The sequence below is a fragment of the Podarcis pityusensis genome (genome assembly GCF_964106645.2).
Source record: "Podarcis pityusensis genome assembly, chromosome: 6".
Classification (NCBI taxonomy): domain Eukaryota; kingdom Metazoa; phylum Chordata; class Lepidosauria; order Squamata; family Lacertidae; genus Podarcis; species Podarcis pityusensis.
Window position 1 is genome coordinate 54,950,131 of NC_138030.1, and position 23,047 is coordinate 54,973,177.

At 39.8% G+C, this 23,047-nt stretch overlaps 1 protein-coding gene and 1 long non-coding RNA gene across 2 annotated transcripts in view; one reads left to right on the top strand and one right to left on the bottom strand.

Annotated features, from left to right (window-relative positions):
* Positions 1-23,047, bottom strand: part of BEND5 (BEN domain containing 5) — a 728,817-nt gene that overhangs the window by 379,488 nt on the left and 326,282 nt on the right. The gene's annotated exons all lie outside the window — the stretch shown is intronic.
* On the top strand, positions 6,802-22,738 carry LOC308479153. Its single transcript, XR_013987510.1, has 3 exons — positions 6,802-6,843; positions 6,987-7,115; positions 22,612-22,738. It is a non-coding gene; the product is annotated as an uncharacterized lncRNA (long non-coding RNA).

A 23,047-nucleotide genomic window follows, 5' to 3' on the forward strand; every position in this document is an offset into this window, starting at 1 on the left:
TATTTTCACAGTGGAGGAGTAAATGAGATAGAAGTTAATTAAAAGTGAGAGAAAGAGGCCTTGGATAATCAAGGGCTTTGTTGTTACCACAAATAACTGATCCTGTAACTATCCTTCCAGAAGCTTCATGCCATTGGACACAATATCAGCACTTGCAGGAAAACAATACAGAGAACCAGGAAGCAGAACTATAAACATTGAGGCCCACTTCATGACCAGAACAGCATTGAAGTTACTTTTGCGTGGCTCCCATTACCATTCTGGCAACATATATCAATCAGTCAGTCAGTCGGTCAGTCACCTTTCACATATACATCTCAAGGCAATGTACAAAACATAATAAACTAAAACAGTAGTGTTTAGTGTTAAGAAACAATAAAAAACAAACACCAAACAGCAGAGACCTATTCATCCAACTGGGAAAGCTTGGAGGAGAAAAGAGGGCAGGAATTAAGTCACATGGTTCTAGAGAGGTGTGGAATCCAACCACATGGAAGCTGTTCTCACATCACCTCTGAAAATGTCAGCCCTTGCATTCAGGAAATATATGCACAAATTTTCAGTGAGTAAAAGCAAGAATTGCTTCAATGCTTTTCTGAGATACAGTTTTCCAAAACTTTGTTAGATGGTTCAGTGAATTTCAGATATCCTACATTCAGGGAACCCTTTCCACATTGATTCGACAGTCATGGTGCTATGTACTGTTAAAACCTGATAATTGGAGTGGGGCATATTTGTTCTACAGGGCCTCTCGGTTTGCCTTGGCCACCAGCAAGGCATGGTGGCTTAACTGTTTGGCATCCCTAGCAAATTGACAAACTGCCCTAAAATGTCCCCTACTCCCCCTTGCTGGTGCAAATGTCAGATCAGGGAGAAATAAGTAATAGTTTGCAAGCCGCCCAGGGTTGTAGGAAGACACTTTGAAGTCCACTGCTCTCTAGTCAAATCACTTGGAAACTTTCCACTGTCTTCATCTGTAGAATAAAAAAATTCCTTCCAGTAGCACCTTAGAGACTTAGTTGGTCTCTAAGGTGCTACTGGAAGGAATTTTTTTATTTTGTTTTGACTACAGCAGACCAACACAACTACCTACCTGTAACTTCATCTGTATAAGTAAATGAATGTGATCATTTCTTCAAATTGGCATTGGAGCTGTACTGTGATTAGGGAAAGTAGAAATTCCTACAATATTTTATCCTCTTCCACTAAAATACTGACTAAAATACAGTTTTGATATCTTGGTTAAGAAGCTGCAATATTGGCTTTGCTTGCATATATTTGATATGAATTCCAAGCATATTTGTATAATTGTGTACTTAAGAGTGCAAATGTCACTGTGATGTGATGATCTACCCACACATCTGAAAGGTGAGCTTACCTGTCCAAAACCATTTACAGAATTTGTTCAGAATAGGTTGGCTCAGGCGAAACATTATAAAAACAGTACAATGAATTTGAAACATGAGCAGTCTGGATCTGGAACTCACAGTAGAACAATGAATGAGCTCTGAAAAGATAAGCCTTATTTCTGCAGATCTCACATACATATAGTTTTTTGTTTAAAAAGTTTTGCAAATCCTCATATTTCTGGTTTGCAGAATCACTAACAAAGGTGTTTAGACTAAGTATGTTCTGAACAAGTTATCTTATAATTATTTTAATCTTTAAGCATGTCACTGTGCACTCGTCACCCATCAATGGTAGGTAACTAAATTCTAAGAAAGTACTAGTGCTATTCACATTGACAATTCATTTATTTTGGTGCATCCAGCATTCGTTTGACATTCACTATAGCACAGAGAGTTTTTTTCCCCTTCGTCATTCAAATGTTACAGCCATTTACTTCTTTTTCCTTACACTTCCTAATAGTTGTTATTCTTCTAAACTCTCTTCGTCCAACATTTGTGTAGCACTGGCATTGCAGAATATACTGTCCACTTTAATTTATCTCTCCTAATCTGCTCAATAATGTCTGTGTTGCTTTCATTTATTGTCAGGCCTATTGATCCACTTCTAATCTAATTCTCATCATTACACTGTCTCTATTCTTTTGGTGACACTTGGAAGTCCTTGAAAATGGAAGCACGCCTGCATGAACACTAAACTGAAAAGTTTGCCTTTCCCAAAATCTTGCTCTTTCAAGGCCTCATCTAAAAGATTGAAACTTATGTCTGTGCAGTCGAAATGCTGAATGAAATTCATTCGATGGTATATGAACTTTACTGACAGTCAAGTGTGTTTAGTTCCTACTTGCAACTGAACATAAGATATAATTCATGTCCATGAAATGGCACTAATGGTGCAAGGTTGGCCATCTCCTGTTTCCTTGGGAGTGTTATTGTACAAGAAGAGCATTGTGGACAACTCTGAGCATTGGTTTACTTAGGTCAGCCTTTTTCTATGTCTTCCAACAGGTCCCCTCCCACTGCAGGACTCAGGGTTTAAACAATATTTAAACCCAAGATACCTTGGGGTGGGAGGCCAGATTCATAAGATGCCAAGCTATCTGACTTCTTCTTACAAATACATTCCTAAACCAAAATATACCTATTAAGAAAGAACTGAACTATTTTTTAATCATAATGAGTTATATGGGCTACGATATGACACCCCCCAGACTCTTATCATGTGGGAAATTAGGTGGTTGCCTTTAACAAAGGGACATTTTTAGAACCAAAATAATTCACATTGTATCATATATATTTTTTTATCCTCATTCGATATGAACCAGCATTTAGAACAAAAACTAAAACAAATCTCCTCAACACTTCAGTTTATCTTTCTACTACCACGGGAGCCACCTTTCTCCAATTGAGCCAGAATGTTGAGCTGTTCTAACCCCTCAGAATATATGAGTTGAACCCATTATACAGACACAACCCACCAACGCATGCCATCGAGCACTGTTCATTTCAGTATGGTAGCCAAACTTTTATTAGACTCTAAAACTGTCTTTATTAGATTTGTTGCTGAATAGTTCTAAATTGCAATTCTAAGCTGACCTTAAAATTTCTTCATCGCTTACTTCTTCACTAACTTTTCCTGACTTAAGACTTTAAACTTTCAGCGTTCTTTTAACCTTTTATACTGGCATATATTCCCTCTCTTTCTCTCTCTCAGCACTTATTTCTTTTCCTTAGTATTGATGCCCTTGGAGATATTTGCTGACTTTTTTCTATTTAATTCTAACCTTAATTAACTCAGGGTGAGTTGGAAGAGTGCAAAGAAGGAATTATTTTTTGTGTAAATTAACTAATTCATTTAAGGCTAGATTATCTGCAAGATGTTCTCCTGCACCACTCTTATTTCTTCTTGGTACATTACCCACCTGTCACTACCCACGTGTAAAGGTACCACAGATTGTTCAGTTCTTTCCTTTATCATACATTTTGTGAAAAGAAGCCCAGTACAAAGTTACCTAGTGATACTGATACCTAGAACTGTTTCCTCATTAACACCATCATCAAATTACGGTACATCTGACTGCAATCAGTTCTTGATCCAGACAAGGAAGTGTGGCATGTTTTCCTCAAAATGTTAAGCTATCAAATGCGGAGAAATTAAGTTCTCTTGATGAAGTTTCTACATTTTTTCTCTGATTGGATATTCCTTAGTTGGAGTGCCACAACACCCTGCAGTACAATTTGGATATACCCTCTGATCAAGACAAAAATGCTATTTCTGTTCCTTTTAAAGCAGATAATCTGATAATTAAAAACATAAAATGTTATCACACTCAAGCACTAAATAATAAATTCTTTCAACTAACCCCTCCAACAGATCTTTATACAGCACAATCTCATACTTCCTTTGCCCTCTATTATTAGTTGCAAATGTATCACTGGATCATGATAAAATGTGCCACTCATCTTGTTGACACTTGGCAGGGATCTTAGTAAAACTCAACTACCCACGCCTATTACTTTGTGTGGATTTTATTATCAATAATGCAGGTGTGTAGGTGGACTCCAATAAAATGTGAACACTCTCTGTAGGAGCTTTTGTGAATTTCCAGAAGCATCTGGTCAGTCATCTTCCTATACACTTTCTATATCTTTGTATTTCCAGTCGTGGTTCAAAAGCAGAGGCCAATATGAATAATACAAATGAACACATATGGGTAGTTTAATGACTATTGCAAAGGTATGGGGGGGAGTATCATGCATGGAAACAAAACTATCCCTATACAATCCTGCTATTTCCATGGTATAATGGCAAAGCTCGCACAAACATGCAATATAAAAGTCAAACTCTACATGTGGCAGAATCCCAGCTCTTTCTTATTGCTTCCCTTTTGCTGATGCATAAGAAATTGGAGCACAGGGTGAACTCAATGCCTTGCTTGGGAAAGATGTCTTTCCTCAAGGCAAGGCACTATGGGTGAAGTCACTCCAGAGTGTGCATTCACCACTGTCACTTTGCCATGATGGCAGCAAATACTGTTTAAAGTTACTTTAAGTTTAAAATGCAAAGATACATAAAGCAGTACTATTTGTTTGTTTGTTTGTTTAAGTATTTATATAGCACTATCCATAAAATATTTCAGAGTGGTTTGAAGCAATCATACATAAAGCCATACAACAAAAACCATACAAAAATGTTAAAATCAGAGATGAACTAGCAGACACTTTATAGCATCATTGCAATATGGCGGCAGCATAGCAGTCTCTGGTGTGACCTCATCGACAATGCATCACTCTGAGGAAGGGCTGTGCACTCAGAGAAGTGCATAAGATAGACTCCCCAGAGAGGATTGGGTTGTTGGCAGCAGCAACAGTGGGTAGGTAGGAGGGAAGAGTGGCAGCTGGGAGGAAGGAAGAATCATTGGTGGCAGTAGTGCCAGTGGCTAGTTGTCCAGCTAGGGTAGTATTTGTCCCTGCAGGCAGCAGATAAGAGGTGTATAGCTCACCATCTGAGCCATGTGGCTCAGTGTGGCCGATGACAGGATTAATCCTGATCATAAAGATTCTTATCACCAATTCCTTAGTGTGTAATATCCATTAGCAAGGTAGAAAGCAATAACTGGGCAATGAATGAGTTTTGGAAGCACATAAAAATGAAAAGATTTCCTCTTTCTCCCATTCTTTACTTATACTCTGCCTCCATCCCTACTCACACTTGCAAACTTTGCACATCAGAAGGTTGGTCTTAAAGTTGAGCTGAAATTTCTCAGTCATTTCCCTTTTGCCCACCCCCCAAAAAACCACTTTGCAGATTTTTTCCTGAAAATTCACCACCATTTTTTTTTGGGGGGGGAGGGTGGCAGCCACCCCCCCCACAATACCCCAGAAGGATGCTAGACCTAGGGCATTGTGGCAGATGCAAGGGTGTGGTTTGGCTGCCAACATAGCTGGTGCTCCTCCTGCCATTTATAATGGCAGCAAAAATAGTAGCAACTAAAAAAACTCAGGAACAAATAAGAAGCTGTGCTGCTGCTGCTACTGGTGGGCACCCAAACCCACAAGAAATTGTTGGATTACTCCCCCCACAAGAGAAATGCCCTCTCCTACTTTTTCTGCCCACAAATACAATAGAACATTTCAAGATGCTATTTCCATATGGCTGTAGTCTTAGACGTTTTAGTATTCAGGGTTAAAACCAGGGTTGAACCAGTGGATGTGCTAGCATGCCTATGCAACGACTCATCCCCCCAATAAAGTTTTTGTTTAAAAAAAGGCATTCTAATTTGTGACACAACAGCTTCCATTTGAAGAATGAGATCTTGTTTTTCAGAACAGCCAAACAGCAAAATCAGTGATGTCTCCCCATGCTCAAAATTTCATCCACTTGCTCAGGGTCGAATGTTGAAAAATAATTTATCACTCTTATCACACAACTTGCATCATTCCTGACTGAAGGGAGTTGGTCCCACATCTGAAAGGCCATAGACTCACCATCCATGTATCCATTGTATATGACTACTTTCTTTTCTGGTCAACCCAACAGTAAGGTCAAGATAAAAATAAACAACATGGAAGAAATCCAATTTATGAAACCCCTTGGCTGGGACAGCATATCTGAAGTGAGGTCAAACTGGGAATGATTACCATGTTGGAGGCCCTGAATATTCACAAGGCACGTTTTTCAAGCAATAATAGTAATTTTGGACATTTTGTGGAATATGGAGCTGTGATAATCTGATTTATCTCATAAGCACATTAAGAGAAAACTCTTCAGTGTTTTTTTCTCTTGAGAGCAGTAGCAAATGTTTAAAGGCTTCCTCTGCTGTGATGACCCTGAACTGGAGGAATATGGTGACTTACTACTTGTTAAGAGCACGGGAAAACACTTAAATCGATTCCAATATGACAAATTAGAAATCAGTTCAGTGAAAAGTGTTGAAACGTATCAGGTGCTACAAGATCAATTCAAGAAGAAAGATTAAAATAGCTGAAGAAGTACAGGTTGGCAAAGAAATGATTAAGGGAATAGGAAATCATAAAAGCAGACTTCTCAAATCTGAATGGTACTTACTCCCCCAAGGAAGACTGGGGGGTTTTTTTAGTTCAGACATAAATGCACAGTCCTACAAGTCCACTACCAGGAATAATGGATGGAGTTTAAATGAAAAGAAATATCACTATCAAATTCAACACTTTCTTTCTCAGACAGGCAGTACAGAGCAAGAAACTGTGCTCTTAAGGCTTTGAAAGCCACACTTCTTTTAATGATTCTTGCTACATGATTAAATATGTACTGTGAGGCCATTCCTGCTTTATCAAGGGAAAGAAAACCTGACTATACCCTGTAACCTCTGTGGTTTAGTAATCCTGACTCTCATTTTATTCATTTAGAGTAGGATAGTGGTCCAGTTATTCAGAAAACAAAATGTTTGGAAAACTGGTGAGTATGATTGCATCATTCAATATTTGAAAATATTAAACTGGGGTTGTAATTGCATTTAAACTGATGCATTATCTTGGGAAAGACTATTTCATGCTGATGATAATGTAGAAGGTAAGGTTTCTACATCTCTTGCATTACAGAGTTGGCACAGTCTGGAGAAGGCTAATGAACTCCCACTGATATTGGGGGGAAAGACACTGTTACAATACAATCCCATGTATATCTATTCAGAAGCAAGCTTCATTGATTACAACAGAGTTTACTCCCAGGTATGTGCCACAGGTATAGGACTGCCGCCCTAAGCACAGATGTTTTCAAGAGGACTAAGCACACTCCTGTCATGAGATTGGACCTAGGCACAGGTAGTGCTTTTTTTCTAGAAAAAAAATAGGTGCCAGTAAGTCACCATGAAATTGTTACAGTAAGTGCCACACTTTTTAACAACAACAACAACAACAAAGAGGTGCCAGTACTGCGTGCCCTTAGTACCCCCTGGAAAAAAGCACTGGGCATGGGCAAATGTGTAGTTTCTGTCTCTCTGTTTCTCATTTTTCCAATCTAAAGTTCAGCTCTCCACACTACCTCATCAGTTTGTAAATAAAAATAAAAATTGAAGTCTTGAAAATTCACCAGCATTTTAATGTGATTTTCTCCTAACACATGCTTGTATGCAATTTTATCTATCCTGCAGAACAATTTCTCCTACATTGCCCATTTTTGTATGCTATTTTTTTACTAGCATATGCAGCTTATGTACAGTTTCCCCTAGTATATGCATTTCATACACATTATTTCCCTAGAGAATGGTATTGCTAAATTTGGATAAATGTGAATGTTGAAGGATGGATAGGTTTCAGCCCTCATCTTGTTTTGAAAAGTGAAAATTGGGTAGGTTCACCTTTAAATATGAACTAAATTGAATTTCAGTTCCCCAATTGGACTCAATATGTGTAAAATGGCTTCCGTATCTTCCTCTCTATACCACTTGATCAGTAAAAAATGTTACTTCCCTTAAGAGATCTCAAATATTAACTGAACTGAGTTACTATCATCTTTTTAAAAATGGTGTGAACCAGTTAAAATCAAAGCTATCCATTTAGAAACAACCTTTAACCATCTGGCAGGCCTGTGCAAATTGAAGTTCTACTCCTCCTGAAGTTGCTTTAAAAATGTTAAAAGCTTTGTTTTGGTGCACATATAACATGGAGATTTTCCTGTGGCCTGGAGTTTTTATTTGGTAAAATAACAAAGCCATAGCCTTATTGCTGTGTTTGTGACATCAATTACTATAATACCAATACAGATCACCCTAGTGCCACAAACAGAGAATTAGGCCTGAATGTGAGAAATAAGCAGCAGGAGCTAATAAAATCTGTGTTAAACAGCTATTTATTTCAAAGAAAGAATAAACAGAATAAAAACAATAAGGGCCACATGTGGTGCTATTAACATTAGAAAAAGAATCTATATAGGATATGGATTACAACTTCAGCCTGGAAGAACTGCTTATTCGTTGTCAGACTTAGCCTCTGTGTAATATTAAGTAATACTAAATAACAGGAAAAGCATTCGGACAGAAAAAAGTATAGATTAGGGAAAGCAATTATTAACATTTAGGGCCTGCGATTTGTTGGGAAGGTGGGCTTTGCAATTCAATGAATTTCTAATTAGAAACAAAGTGCATCTGCCTATAGCAGTAATAGGATATTGATCAACCACTGTTTGTTTATGGGAGTATTATTGATAGCAGAAATAAGGTTTACACAATTTTCAAACCAAAAACACAGATCAATTTATCTAATACCAATTGGGTGTTTTCTTCAAGCCAGGGCAGGGCAATCCTTTTCTTGTGTTGGAAATTAGTGTCAAGCCATGCAAATAACTTTTTTTTGAAATTGTGTCAAATGGGACATTCCTACTCTAAGACAGGGAAGGGGAACCTATGGCCTTCCAAATGTTGTAGGATTCCAAATGGCTTCTGACAGTCCGGTTCCCACCTGACCCGGACTTTGAGAAGACTTTCTCTGAGGAAAAGGCTTGGGACCCTGTGAAGAAATCCAGCTTAACTGAGGACCTGGAAGAATCAACTGAAGTGCCTTGGCTCATAGATGTTGGATATTGTAGGCCTCAGGCCTACAATAACCATCAAATTACATTCCTAGAACAATTCCCTGTCCATAAAGGAGCTATGGAACCATGGTTTAGTAGTGCTATAAACACAAACAGCAAAGGGCTGCTGAAAGTCTTAGGCTCACATGCTCCCCTGCCCAACTCTTCTCCCAAATGTCCAGAAAGAGGGCTTTAGCAAATTTAGTTACACTTTTAACAAAACCTGGCTTATCATTATATATGAATCAGAGGTTATGGTTTCAAACAAGCTCAAGTAAATTTCACAATAAGCCAGCTTCAAACTAGGCAAAAGCAGCAGCAAGAGAGCTCTGTGGTATAGTCTTCAAAGCGGACACAATGTAGAGCAGGAGATTGCTAGCTCAAATTCACACAATTCCCCCACCATTTCCTGGTACCATTGATGCAGTGTGAGTGTGCTCCTACCCTGTGCTGTCCACATCCTGCCCTCAAATCCATCCTGTTTCACTTTATCTTTGCTTGCAGAACAACCATGCCAGCAGCGTATCACCACATTTTTTGTGTGGAGACAGTTTATCTGCTCCTCAGCCTCTATAGCAGGACTTCTGCTGAAACCTACAACCATTCAGCTGGCAGAATTCAAGTTTAGAATGACTCTGTTAATTTCTTACTTTGCTGCTGTCAGAAAGAACAGCAGAGGCAATGGATAAATTCAATTAACAAAAAACCTTTCAGTTTAACACGTCGTATTAAGGGCTTTTCGTGTTCACTCCCCAAAATGCTGCGAAAAGACAGCTGTTAACAGACATATTATTTAGGCAATACTGATATGGTACTGTATGGTATCGCATCATGTGATTAGTTCTTTAAAAGTGTTTCAGCTTTTAGTGGGTGCCACTGCTTCTCCACTTATAACAGCTTCCTCCTTTTTTAAACAAGGGGAAAAGGTTGGAAATATGGGCTGCCAACTTCCCCCATCCCCACCAGCCTCCTATGTTTAATGGGCTGCAAACCTCTAATGACTCCGGCTGCCTTTCTGCCTGTAACAACCAGCTCATTTTTTTAAGAAGAGGTTATAAATAAGGGTTGCCAATATTTTTTCTTAACTAGGCTCCTATGTCTTTATTGAGGTTGCCAACTTTTACAGGCCGCTACTTCTCTACCTGTAACAATTAGTTCACTGGGCAAGGGGTCATGCAGGTTCATGTGCCTTGCAATCATCCAGGCAGATTTCTGCACCTTCTACGAATGAGAAAGGTCCAGGAGCATGGTGGCTAGGTGGTTGTTGTTCTTCTTTAGGTCAATTGGCATACCTAACCTTACAGGTTGCACTCGAAAAAGAGGATATTCAGCAGGTACACATACAGAGCCACACAGTTGACCCCTAAATCTCTCTTCCCTCCATTTTAGTTTGAAGGCTTTTCTGTGCCTTCAAAAGCTGCTGTCAGGAATGCAGCTGTAGAGCATCTCAGTTATATTTTCCACTCCTCTCTTGCCTTACAAACTATTTTTTACTTGTCACCTGTGGTTTCTTCGCCCAGTATATTTTCACACCTGTAATTTCTAACCTCTTGACTACCTGAGCTGTAAACACTTTGAGGCTGATAGGCCTAGTCTGTGAATATTTCCATCTCTCTCTCTCATTTGTCCCTCTCCCCACCAGTGTTTTTCTGTCCTTCAAAGAGCTACACTAATGGTCATTTTCCAACCAACCCTCTCTGCTTGTCCTTCACTCAACATTTCATTCATCCCTCTCCCCTGAACATAACCTTCTGTCACAACAGGCACTTGCAGGGTCTTTTCTTATAAACCCCCATTTAATAACAGTGACCACAAAAAATGCCTTTAAAACTGCAAACATGTTACACAATTCTTGGGCAATGACACATACTAGATGTTCCCCTTGACCTAGCATTATTTCCAAAAGGACACAGTATAAATAGAGAATTTTTCCTTCAAAACTACTCCAGCAAAATTTGTGTAAGAAATCAGCATACTTCTCAAACTTGATCACACATTTAGCTCATTCATAAGACACCATTTATTATCCTTTCCACCTCAAATGTGGTATGGACCATACTCATCCTAACCTCTCATACACTGCCAAGTTTCATAGAATTGTAGAGTTGGAAGTGACCACAAGAGTCATCTAGTCCAACCCTTGCAATGCAGAAATCTTTTGCCTTCTGTGGGGCTCAACCCACAACTCTGAGATTAAGAGCTTCATGCTATAAAATCAGTCTGTTGAACCATTTTTTTAACTAAAAGCTGTAATACCTATTTTCCCCATCCCAATTTTTCTTTGTAATTTTGGGGTGCTATTCAGCCAACTTATCCTTTGCGTACCTATAATAAATTCAAAATCTTCATCGAAATCAGGTTTTGCTCCATCCTGTGCACTACCAGCCTGCTTTCTTACCTGGTGTTTCCATTTTAATGGCATCACTGTTGAGATGAAGGCCATCAAAACATTTGTCTCAAGGGGTCTGTTTGTGTGTCCAGTGCCTACTGACAAGGCTGTGTATATTCCACGCTTCAATAATTGCATCATGAATTTGGTACATTTGGTATCTGACAGGTTTTAATTTGACCTATCTTGATGTCACCATTTAACTTTCTGAAAATCATATGCATGTGTCAAACAGAAATCTCCATTCTATTTAAATTATTCAAAACGGAATAAACAGATGGGAAAATAACAGATCCCAGTAGATACTGTTTAATGAAAAAGGAGGAAGCAAACATTTGTGTCTTGACAGAAAGGGGGCAGCTAGTTCAATCTCTCCAAGCCTCCTTTCAGTAATTTGCTCTAAAAGGTAACAATGTATCCAGTTAATCAGGATGCCTCAAAGGGAACACAGCTACATAGTGTTCCTGCTTTTTAATTTTGAGGGATTAATCTATTGAGCAATCTTTCCTTGTACCATTTTGTCATGACATTTATTCACTCCATGCGTAGCTTCTAATCTGTGTGGATGATGACGTGCTCAAAATAACCAGAAAAGAAAATCTAATGGGTTTGATCCAACAGAGCCCAGCACTAGAAGCTACTTGTGGAGTGAGTCTCTGATATTTTTTTTATTCCTCCTGTAGCTGCAGCCTGCTTTGACCCACAGGAGTTGCTTTTGGGGAGCTCAGTGAGTTGCAGTAGGGAGAAGGCAAAAAAGCACTAGTCAATGAGTAAAAACCCATTTGTGGTTCTTATGATACAAAGCAAGGTTTACGGACAAATGTATCACACTGGGAAAGCGCTGCAGGTCAGTGATGGAGTATATGCTTTTCATGTACAAAGTCCTAGGTTTGATGCCAGGCAGGGCTGGGAAATATTCCCTGCCTGAAACCATGGAGAGTCACTGTCAAGTCAGTGTCAACAATACTGAGATGAACCAATGGTCTGTATTGGTATAAGGGAGCTTTCTATGTTTTATTATTTTCTACGATCTTAGCTAATACTAATTTCAACTTGAAGTTTCTGTTCCAAAGTCCATTTGGAAATCATAGTCGTAACTGCTAAGATCCTAGCAGAGATTGCATTATTATGGTTTCACCATCAGTACCAATGGTTGTGCATATACATCATAATCCTGAAATTACTGTAACTGATTATGATACCATGAGGATACTTCCAAAACTATGAGACAATAAATTTGGGATTAGGTGGCTTTTGTAAACAGTCTTCCCCATGAAATTCAGCTCCTCCTTTAAAGGGAACTTTAAGGCAAGATTTTTCACAAAAGCCACTACAGAGGAAAGGTGCATCCAAAACATCCCCTGAGGCAACCAACCCCACCACCACCGTAGTGCTCCATTTTATTTTTGGCAGCTTCAGTGCTATTTTTGTTTTGTTCAAAACAGGTCCTCTTCTTGAACAGCAGTGGCATCAACATGCAGTCAAAAAAGATTTGGCTTCAAGATAAAACCATGGGTCAAATAAAGCAAATTCAAAGTGAGAGCAATACCTTTGCTCAACACTAGCTTCGTTTGTTCTTAGTGATGTACATCACCATGAAGTAAAATCTGGGTAACTGCATGAGGATATCATTGCTGCTAGAAATGCATTTTTTTCTCTTCATCAACAAAAAATTGCCCATGTTCCAGATGACTGGGATGGGGCAATGAACCAGTACGTGGAAATATACACCATGAGGAGCCTGAATAAATACTTTATCACACACCCCAGCCCCTTCACATGCTGAAAATCAGTTGCATTAGCCCCAATTGTTGCCCTAGATGTGGCCGGTATATCATTGTATTCCAGTTGTTTTTAAAGCACACTCTAACCTTTCAAATTCTAATATTCAATTCTTTTATTACAAAATAATATCAACATAATTAAATAATCCCAGCAGCTGCACTCTGGAAGTTATACCCAAATTAGACAGAACATATTGTTCTTAAAGCTGGGTTAGATTTCTCATGTTCATACTTAAATGCTCCTACAGAATTCATTCTGGGGGAAATGCGTCACAGCTTAGTACATTATTCATAGGATGGTTGGGACAAAATAAGCCAGAAACACAACAGCTCCATCTACAACATGAGTCAAAGGAAAGCCAAAAAGAAAAGAAAAATCTGGTTCAGAGTTTAAATGTTTGCATCAGCAAACTAGTCATATGTTCAAAACATTTTGCTGCACTGAATGATGATAATTAAAGCAGTACACCCTGTAGTCCCATTTGAAAATAAGAAACATCTAGACTTTCAGATTCTCACAAACATCTCATGGTTCATATTTACAGGAAACCATGTCAGACAGTAGTCTTTATAGAAATATATACTATGGACAATCAAGTTCTAAGGGAAGTGTTTCCCTAAGCTCTAAAGGCTTCTTCCTTTGTCAGTACCAGATCTCAAAGGAGATAGAAAACATAAAATATTTACCCTTAATAGATTTTTATGTTTCCAAGCCAATCATTGAAGTGGGCAAGTCAAGATGCATTTAATCACAAAATTAAATGTGTCCTGCTACGAAAGTCTAGCATCTTAGGCTAAAATGGTTCAAAACCAAAACATCTCTGTTCATAATTGTTTATGTTTCTAAGCGCTAAGCTAGGGTCCTGTAAATTCTCAGCACAGAATTCTGCTCTCCTTGCATATTTAGCAACACCAACATTCACAATTTTATACAGGAAATGCCTGTCTTTGTTTCCCTGTGGATAACACATTTTGTAGTCATTTGAATGGCTCTGGTATGTAAAGAGTAACTCATGAAGAAATATCAGTCCATTGTTTCAAACCAATTTCACAGTTGCAGGAAAGGTGAACAAAGTTTCCATACGTGAATGAGCAAGGAAAATTTATCCTCATTCTGATCGTGAATTCCATTATACCAGACAGCTATATTGGGGGTTTTATGGAAGGGAGGGAGAAGTAGAACATAAGAACACAGGAACACAAATGTAAATGTTTCAATTTATAGGATAAAAATAAGTATCAGATTTCTTTGTCTCCCCATCAAGCTTAAATTGCTCTTCTGGGTACTAAAGAGAAAGATTGATTTTCTTGTGAAATGTAGCTCCAGCGTACTACTTTAGGCTATAAATTCTGGGTGCTGGAAACAGGGGTCAATGCATTAATGTCATAGACTAAAGGAACAAGAACATCAAAATCACTAGGCTGTGTTTCAGAGATTACTGGAAAGTCTGCCCCTTCTATTGACAATGTCACAGCAGTAGTACAGTAATATCACCACAAATGATAACAATGAAGAATTAGAAACTTTCTAAAATATATGGATATGGATATATGGATATCTTCACACAAGCATGACTGGACTCCTGCAAGCGACTTTCACCAGGGTGGTTTTATACAGAATGCTGCTGAGTAGTTATGAGTCCAGACATAGAAACTTTGTGGTCACGCGAAAACAGCAATGATTTATGAGTCCATAACCATGAAGCACCATCCAGTTATCTAGTTTGCAGAATGGTCAACATGGGAACTGCTTTTTTGATGAATATCATTCAGGAAAGAATGATGACTACTTATATATACATCTGTTATTAGCTAAAAATATTCAAGAGCAAAGTGCCTAGCTATTCATAGTTTCTCTGGCTACTCTCCCAGAGGTAAATGACATGGCAGACATTTCCCATGGCAGATGTTTGGTCTGGCAACTGCAAGGACCCTAGTGTCCACTGAGGGGAGCTCTGCCTTCTCCTTATCACCCACTCCAGCATAAGCAGTATGAGCCAGTTTAATTGAAGTCAACCTACAGGCTGATTGAAACATGACAAGTTTTTTTATATGGGTATAATTTCCAGGAAGCCACGAGTTTCAAATGCTGGCAAATAGATATAGATTTATTATGTGTGTTGTGTTGGGGTGTGTTGCATATGTGTTTGTCTTCAACAAAATAATTGCACACTAAAGGTTTGTGCAAATGGACTCTCAAAATTTGCCACCTTATTTAAGGAGGGAAATTGGGGAGGGAAAACCATTGAATTGAATTTCTCAGGGTGTGGGACTCACCATCAGGAATAGCACATCTCCTCCCCCCCCCCCATGGTTCCCCTCCCCCTTTTTCACTGCTCCAATTGGAGGCAGGCCCACAAATGCGTGCAGATTGGAACATTTTGTATTCTTCACTTTCCCCAGATCTAGCATCATTCTGATACATTGTGTGATAAATCGTAGGTGCCACAAAACAAACAAACAAACTGATACCAAATACTCAAGAGAAAATTTTGCCAAGTGGCCTTCTTTATGATTGCAAATTCTGGGGAAACTTTCATCTGCACAACTTATATGTGCAAATGCCCTCTTGCTGCAGGTCTTTACTTTGTACACATGGGCTACTCAGCAAAGCACTGCTCCTTGTTTCCATGTTGCTCACTGAGGAAGGGAAGACTATCCAAACAGGACTTATGCTTACCCTCCAAGGCTGAGTCACCTCAGCCTTGGCAAAACTTTCTATGTTTTTATAAAATAAATTTTATTAGATATTAATAAAGTTACAAAGATTAATATTCTTTTTTGTCCAAACTAAAATGCTAATCTAGATAAAATAAAAACATTGATCCCAAGGAAAAGAAGAGAAAAAGAAGGGGGAAGGAGAAAGAAAAAGAAAGCAAGGAAGAAAAAAGGAGAGAGAAAGAGAGGGAGAGATAGAAGGTTTCAACGTGAGAGAAAAGAAAGTTAAGAAACCAAATAACTTCCAATTCTTCATTTGTCAGCTATATATATAAGCATCATTTAACTCATCCACTCCAATATAACTTGGCCAGACTTTCTAGAAGAGGGCATTGTGTCTGCAGCACAGAGTGGTGGCGTTGGGTAAAGGAGCAAATAATTATGCATAGGCTGAGGAAGAGTTAAAATGTCCACAGCTTTTATTAGTTATATCTCACAGAGTTTGGCTTGGCATAGGACAGAGATCCACTCCTTGGACTACTTGACTTTTGCCCAATACACCAGCCAACCTGGGTTTCTCGGAGTTGCATGAACCTCAGGCCCACCATGAAAAAAACTGAGACATATCAAGCAACTTGGTGGCCATGCCAGTCCCCCAAGCTGAGACTGAGACCTTGAAACAACACCCCCAAATGTGAAATGGTATCAGGGCCGCCCTGCCCATGAGGCGATGTGAGACAGTAACTTTAGCTGGCAGATCCAGCTTCCTCTGTATCCGACCGCCACACCCACCTGGCCACGTAATCTGTTCCTAGCCATGGCACTGGGAAGGCACAGAGGAGGCAGTGGCAGGAGAGTGTGGCGGCAGAGGGCAGTGGCGGAGGAGGTGGTCAGGTACAGAGGCAGCAGCTGCTGTGGGGTGGCCGGCATTTTCTGTTTTGCGTGAAGTACAAAATGTCCTTGGCCAGCCCTGTATGGGTTGCCTGCCACATGCTTATCCATGCTGTGGATCCAGCCACAAGCTCTAGCACCTGCGATAAAAAAATTATGACACAATATACTGAATTGGCATCAACAACAAGCAATGCTGCCCTTATTCCCTCAGAGACAGCCCTGTCTATATCCCTTCCTAGTTAAGGGGGTCCATAGATATGTCTGGCTGCCTTGCTATCATCAGTATTGCTTTTGGCACTAAGCTTCACCCCAATTAACATTTCTGAGAATCATATCACAATACTCTCTTCTCAAGCAATTTTGCATCTCAAATGTTTTGCGCCCTAAAAAAGCTATTAAGGCACTACTGTAAATAAAGGAATGACAGCATGTTCAGTTAAACTCTTTTGTTTGTCTTATGGAGAAATAATTACCAGAGAAGTATTCAACTGAATATACAGAATTCTATTAAGACTCCCCATTTTGACAACAACAAAAAATGTTTCACAATCTTAACTGAAGCTAATCAGGGGTTCTTTTTGATCTTGTGGAATAAATACAACAGAGACCATCAGTTATGATGAAGCTTGTAGAAAAAGACAGTAGGATTGCATATGGTTCTCCCTCTCTTTCTTCAGAAATTCTGGCACCACTTCCCTGATTTTTGAACCTCAGATATTAAAGAAACCCTTTGCAGAGAAAGGAAAAGGCGCTGGTCGTAGAAATCACACCAATCTTTTTCTGGAAGCTGATGAAAGCAGTGTGCAGAATTCCTCTGTGCCTCTGTTCCACATGAGAACACAGGAAGCTGCCTTATTGTCACATTCACACCACACATTTAAAGCACCATGATTACCCTTTAAACTATTGTGGCTTCCCCCAAAGAATTCTGGGAGCTGTAGTTTGTTAAGGGTGCCAAGAGTTGTTAGGAGATACCTATCTTCTCCTCACAGAACTACAATTCCCAGACTCATTTAACACTGATTCCCTCTCCCCAGGGAACTCTGGGAAGTTTAAAGTGGTGTCTTTAAATGTATAGTGTGACTGTGGCCCTTTTTTCACTGCAGCTGATGTAGGTCTGAATGCAGGTCTGAACACTGAAAGAAGCATCACAAACTCTCCCCCCCCTTCTGTTGTAATTTACACGGTAGGCACATTTCCTCAGTAATGAGGCATGTGAACTCCACATATCTGAATTGGCCAAGCACCTTACAGGTTATTGTGCTGCATGTTACACAAGCAGCCCAAAAGAAGAAGCAGAAATCACTGGTGCGTTCTCTGTCAGCACTTCCGAAATAGCTCTTCAGTTCAGTTGTTTTTTATTGTTTAGTCATTAGCCACTACAACCTTTCAACAGCTAAACCTTCCCTCACACAAGACCTTGGCTGCTAAAGCACTTGTATTAGAAAGGAGTGGGGGGGGATGTCTAAGAGGCAGAAAACTAGGTATCCTCAGACTGGGCCCAATCGGAAAAAACTAGTAATTAATGTATAAACACTTGTGCCACAAGCTGTGGCAATTGGCACTGGCTTGGAGGGATGTTGTTGTTGTTTAGTCGTTTAGTCATGTCCGACTCTTCGTGACCCCATGGACCAGAGCATGCCAGGCTCTCCTGTCTTCCACTGCCTCCCGCAGTTTGGTCAAACTCATGTAGAAGACAGCTAAACAATATTTGGAAGATATTGCCGTAATATTAGCCATGATAATGCAATGCAAAGGCATTTTGCCTCTGGGGGCTGCTGACTTCATGCCCTGCTGTGGACTTCACAGAAACATCTGACTGGCCACCATGGAAAATAGCAGATTGAACTGGATGGACTGTTCCCTGAGCTAGTGGGACTTTTATTATATCCCTCACTACAGCATTTCATTTTTTTCTGACTTAAAGTTGTCTCAGGAATGATAATGTATGTAGAATCATAGAACCATAGAACTGTAGAGTTGGAAGGGACTACTAGACAGGGGTGGAGGAAGGGGGTGAGGTGGGGGCAGACCACCCCAAGTGCCCTCACTGAGGATAGTGACATTCGGCGCACCGCCCACCCACGACTCCCAAGCCTACCCTAAGCCATCGGGGTAAGGGGAGAGTTGCGCCGCTTTGCTGGTGGCATTCCCCCCTTCCCCCTTTGTTTTGACAGCTTGGGGGACGCTTGTGAGTCACGGGCTCCCGAGCGGCTATCCCGGGCCTGGGAGGGCACCCTCCACGCCATGCCCCCCTTGGAAGCACACCCGTCCTGGGCAGTGCGGGCATATGCTCCGCCGCTGCTACTGGGATCATCTAGTCCAACCCCCAGCAATCTTTTGCTCAATGTGGGGCTAGAACTCAGGACGCTAAGATTAATAATATCATGCTTTTCCAACTGAGCTATCAAAGAGCTAAGAAAGAATAAAAAGAGAAGCTGATCTGAAGAGATTGAGGTGAAACAGAAAACCTAGTCTAATAATAATAATAATAATAATAATAATAATAATAATAATAATATGCCACACATCTGACTGGGTTGCCCCAGCCGCTCTGGGCAGCTCCCAATAAAATAATAAAAATACAACAGAACAGCAACCTTTAAACACTTCATTGTACAGGGCTGCCTTCAGATATTTTCTATAGGATGAATAGAACAGGATGAATAAACTGAGGGTGAGCGTCAATGAATGAGTCCCATCAGTAGGAGACTATGTAAGCACGTCTGCTTGATCAATGAGGCTTTCCCTCCTCTCCTTCCCCCATGTGCCCCCACGCCCTCCAAAACTGGCTTATGGGGACAGGTATAGCTGTCAACTTTCAGATTTGAAAATAAGAGATCAGCAGCCTCACCTGTCCTGGGGACAGTCTACGGGATATCTAACAATCCGGGATAGCAGCGGGAAGCAGCAGGAAACGGCGCTGGAATAAGGGAATTTCCCACAAAAAAAGGGAAGGTTGACAGCTATGGGGACAGGGGAGAACCAGCAGAACAAAGCACAGGGGGAGGAGAGCCAAGCTGAGATGCTTGCCCTGATGAAATGATCAACTTTCCCCTTGAATTCTCAATTTTTACACATAGTTTGTGTAGAAACAAGTAACAAGATGAAGCTAGATTGCCAACTGTTTCATACAGCTATTTTGGAGTAAACTTTGGAGAAACAAACAATGCTTAGTATCCAAATGAGTGCAATTTGGTAACAGCTCTTAAATAAAAAGGTAACAAGTTTTCCCAGTTAAAACATTTTTAATGGATGTTTCTTAGTTGGTTAATAAGGAAGATGGTACTGATTCTTTTATTTCAGCTCAGATATAAGGCCTAAGTTGGCAAAACAAATATACCCATGCACACACATTCAGCACACCCATGCTCATAAAATAAAAAGGTGATATAAAGAGAAACAACAAAGAAGAGGGAAAATACAAATCACAAGGAGATGAGAAAGAGACTTTATATAGAGAAATGTATTGACTAGATGAAGAAGTTGTTATATGTACCCATTCAATTTAAACTGACCTTACTCCGTTCTTTTTATTTTGTTTCTGAAGGGTGTGTGGGCTCTGACACATGACAGCATGGATAATGAAGGGAAGTTTAGTCATAAGTAATGACCCTGTAAAACTGTATGAGTAACCATTAAAAAGCAATGGAAATTTAATTGAAGCTCACAAACAGCCTTTGTTTCACACTAACTACAAGTCTTCTCTTTGGTTAGTTAGTTGAGTTTATTAAATTTGCGGAAGGGTTCCCACAACCAAAGGTAGCCCCAAAGTGCTTCACAAGAGAATAAAAATGCCAGATTGTTGTTGTTGTTTAGTCGTTTAGTTGTGTCCGACTCTTTGTGACCCCATGGACCAGAGCATGCCAGGCACTCCTGTCTTCCACTGCCTCCCGCAGTTTGGTCAAACTCATATTCGTAGCTTCAAGAACACTGTCCAACCATCTCGTCTTCTGTCGTCCCGTTCTCCTTGTGCCCTCCATCTTTCCCATACATCTCTATAAAATACCAGATTACAATATGGAATAAGATCCATCCCGACAAAGCACAGGATAGAACACCAGAAGAACCACCCCAAACCAGGCTGCTAGTGCTGTCCAAATGCCTTGGAAATAAATGTGTCTTCACTTGGCACTGAAAAGGGGATAGTGCCAGCACCAGGTGAGCTTCCCTGGGGAGGGCATGCTATAACTGGGTCAGCACATTTAAGTCAAACTTCAGCATTCTGTTGTTTGTCCTGTCCTTGTGCTCCAAGTCAATATTACTGAATCACTGAGCCTGGCATTTTGTTGAAAAGCCTCCAGCAGACATGCTTACTCCAAGACAAATTTAAAGAACTTATGGACCTCCAGGTGTTCCTGGACTCCAACTCTCATCAACTCCAATCAGCATGACCAGAGGTCAGGGATGATGGGAGTTGTAGTCCAACATCTGGAGGGTTACACATTCCCCACCCCTTCCCTCAGAAAACATACTATCCTTATTTCCATGGAACAAAATGAAAATATATTGCCAACCGGACAGTATCTTGGGAAATCTTTTCACTCTTCATTTTCAGCGTAAATTAACATTTTTAGTGATGGGCAACAGTGTACATGCATCCTAATAATCTAAAAAGAGCATTAAAAAGAAACAATAAGTGCCTTCAGGCATACTTCTTTTCCTTCCTTGAATGTTTATTACCTGCCAACACTGTGGCATTTGATTGCAAACTGCCCTCTGCCTGAACTACATTCCTAATATGTCTGAGAATTATGCATTCAATAAATCTCAAATAAATCTCAAGAATGGCACATACATTGACTGGTGTCTCTGTGTTGTTGAGCAGAGAATCTCAGACTAACAGTGTTAGAGCTGATGAAAAGTTGCCTTAGTAACAATTGCAAAATATTTATCAAAAGTTAAATTCAGTTACAAGCCTCAGAGCTTGTCACCTATACATTTTAACAAATTAGTCCTTGATGTGCACACCTTTCAGACAAGAGAAAAGCTCTCCTTAAATTAATCTGACAATAATAGTTGTGACTATTAGGGTCCAGTTCATCAATCTTTGATTTTCTGTGGGCGTCGCTTCATTTTTCACTCTCTATCTCCAGGCAGCAAAACAATTCTGTTTATGATTGACTGTCAAAATGAAATCCAATGATCAGAACAGAAATATTCTGCTCTGAACTCCTGTATGTTTACTGAAATACAGAGAGTAAACTGGACACAATTAATCAAATCCATGGATCCAAGAGCCAGACATTTGCTAAAGGAGCTTAGGGGTTGGGATACCTTCACAGAGAGTAAGCTTGTTGAAAACTGTTCAGTATCTTCTGCTAGGCTTTATGCATCTGAATACCAGTTTCTGGAAACCACAGGAGGGAAGAGTACTGATGAACTCAGGTCTTCTTGCATGCTTTCCATAGGCACCTGGTTGGCCAATGAGAAAACAGAATGCTGGCCTAGGTGAACCATTCAGTAGGCTCTTCCTACTACTTGTCATCTAAGGGGACAATAGACTTGATTCAATTGTCCTCTTCCCTACTGATCAGTTATTTTCTAACTGCATGGGATTCTAACCACGTATTTGGTTGATGCCTAGTTTGGTCATTAAGTAATAGCTACAAGCAGAAGCCCCTAGAATCAAAGTTCTGTTTGTCAAGGACAGCTATCACATTTATGCCCAAATTTCTTTGCCTTTATAGGCTTAAGACAAACCTTTCATGTTGCTCGAGCTATTTTTGAGGGGAGGGGGAGGGGGAAAAGTTCCATCTATTTAATGAAGTCATCCACCAGGCTCTAATCGGATACTGCCTGAACAGATAAAAACAACATATCCTGTCTGATGTTGTGTCCTTTGGATACCAAGATGTAGTTATGGATTTGTCAGGGCAACTTTGAAGCTCTGTGTGAAGAAATAGGATTTGACTTCTGCTTCCTTCATAGGTCTTATTTGGCTGGAGAAGATGCTATTGAATTCTTGAAAAGATCAGACATGTGAATCTCTTGAGCAATAAAGAGGATGCCATTCATTTTTCACTTGCCCCACCCTAAGAAAACAAGTGTTGCGGGAAAAGCCAAAAAAACAAGCAAACAAACCAGTTAAGGATGTATAAAGGAAAAGGGAAGACTGCCATACAGAAAAATTGCATTCAATGGAAGTTCATATAATTATTATTTTTCTTTTATTCCATCCCACTATTTAGAGTAGAATTAAAAAAATAATAATCTTAAACACCAGTAATTCAAATACCTGTACATTTGATATTACTGATGAGAACTCCATAACAATATAATTATCCCAACTATTATGTGGATGATAGTGTGATTTGGGGTGGGGGTGTATAATCCTAATATAGTAGATATGGGGGAAATGGCAAAA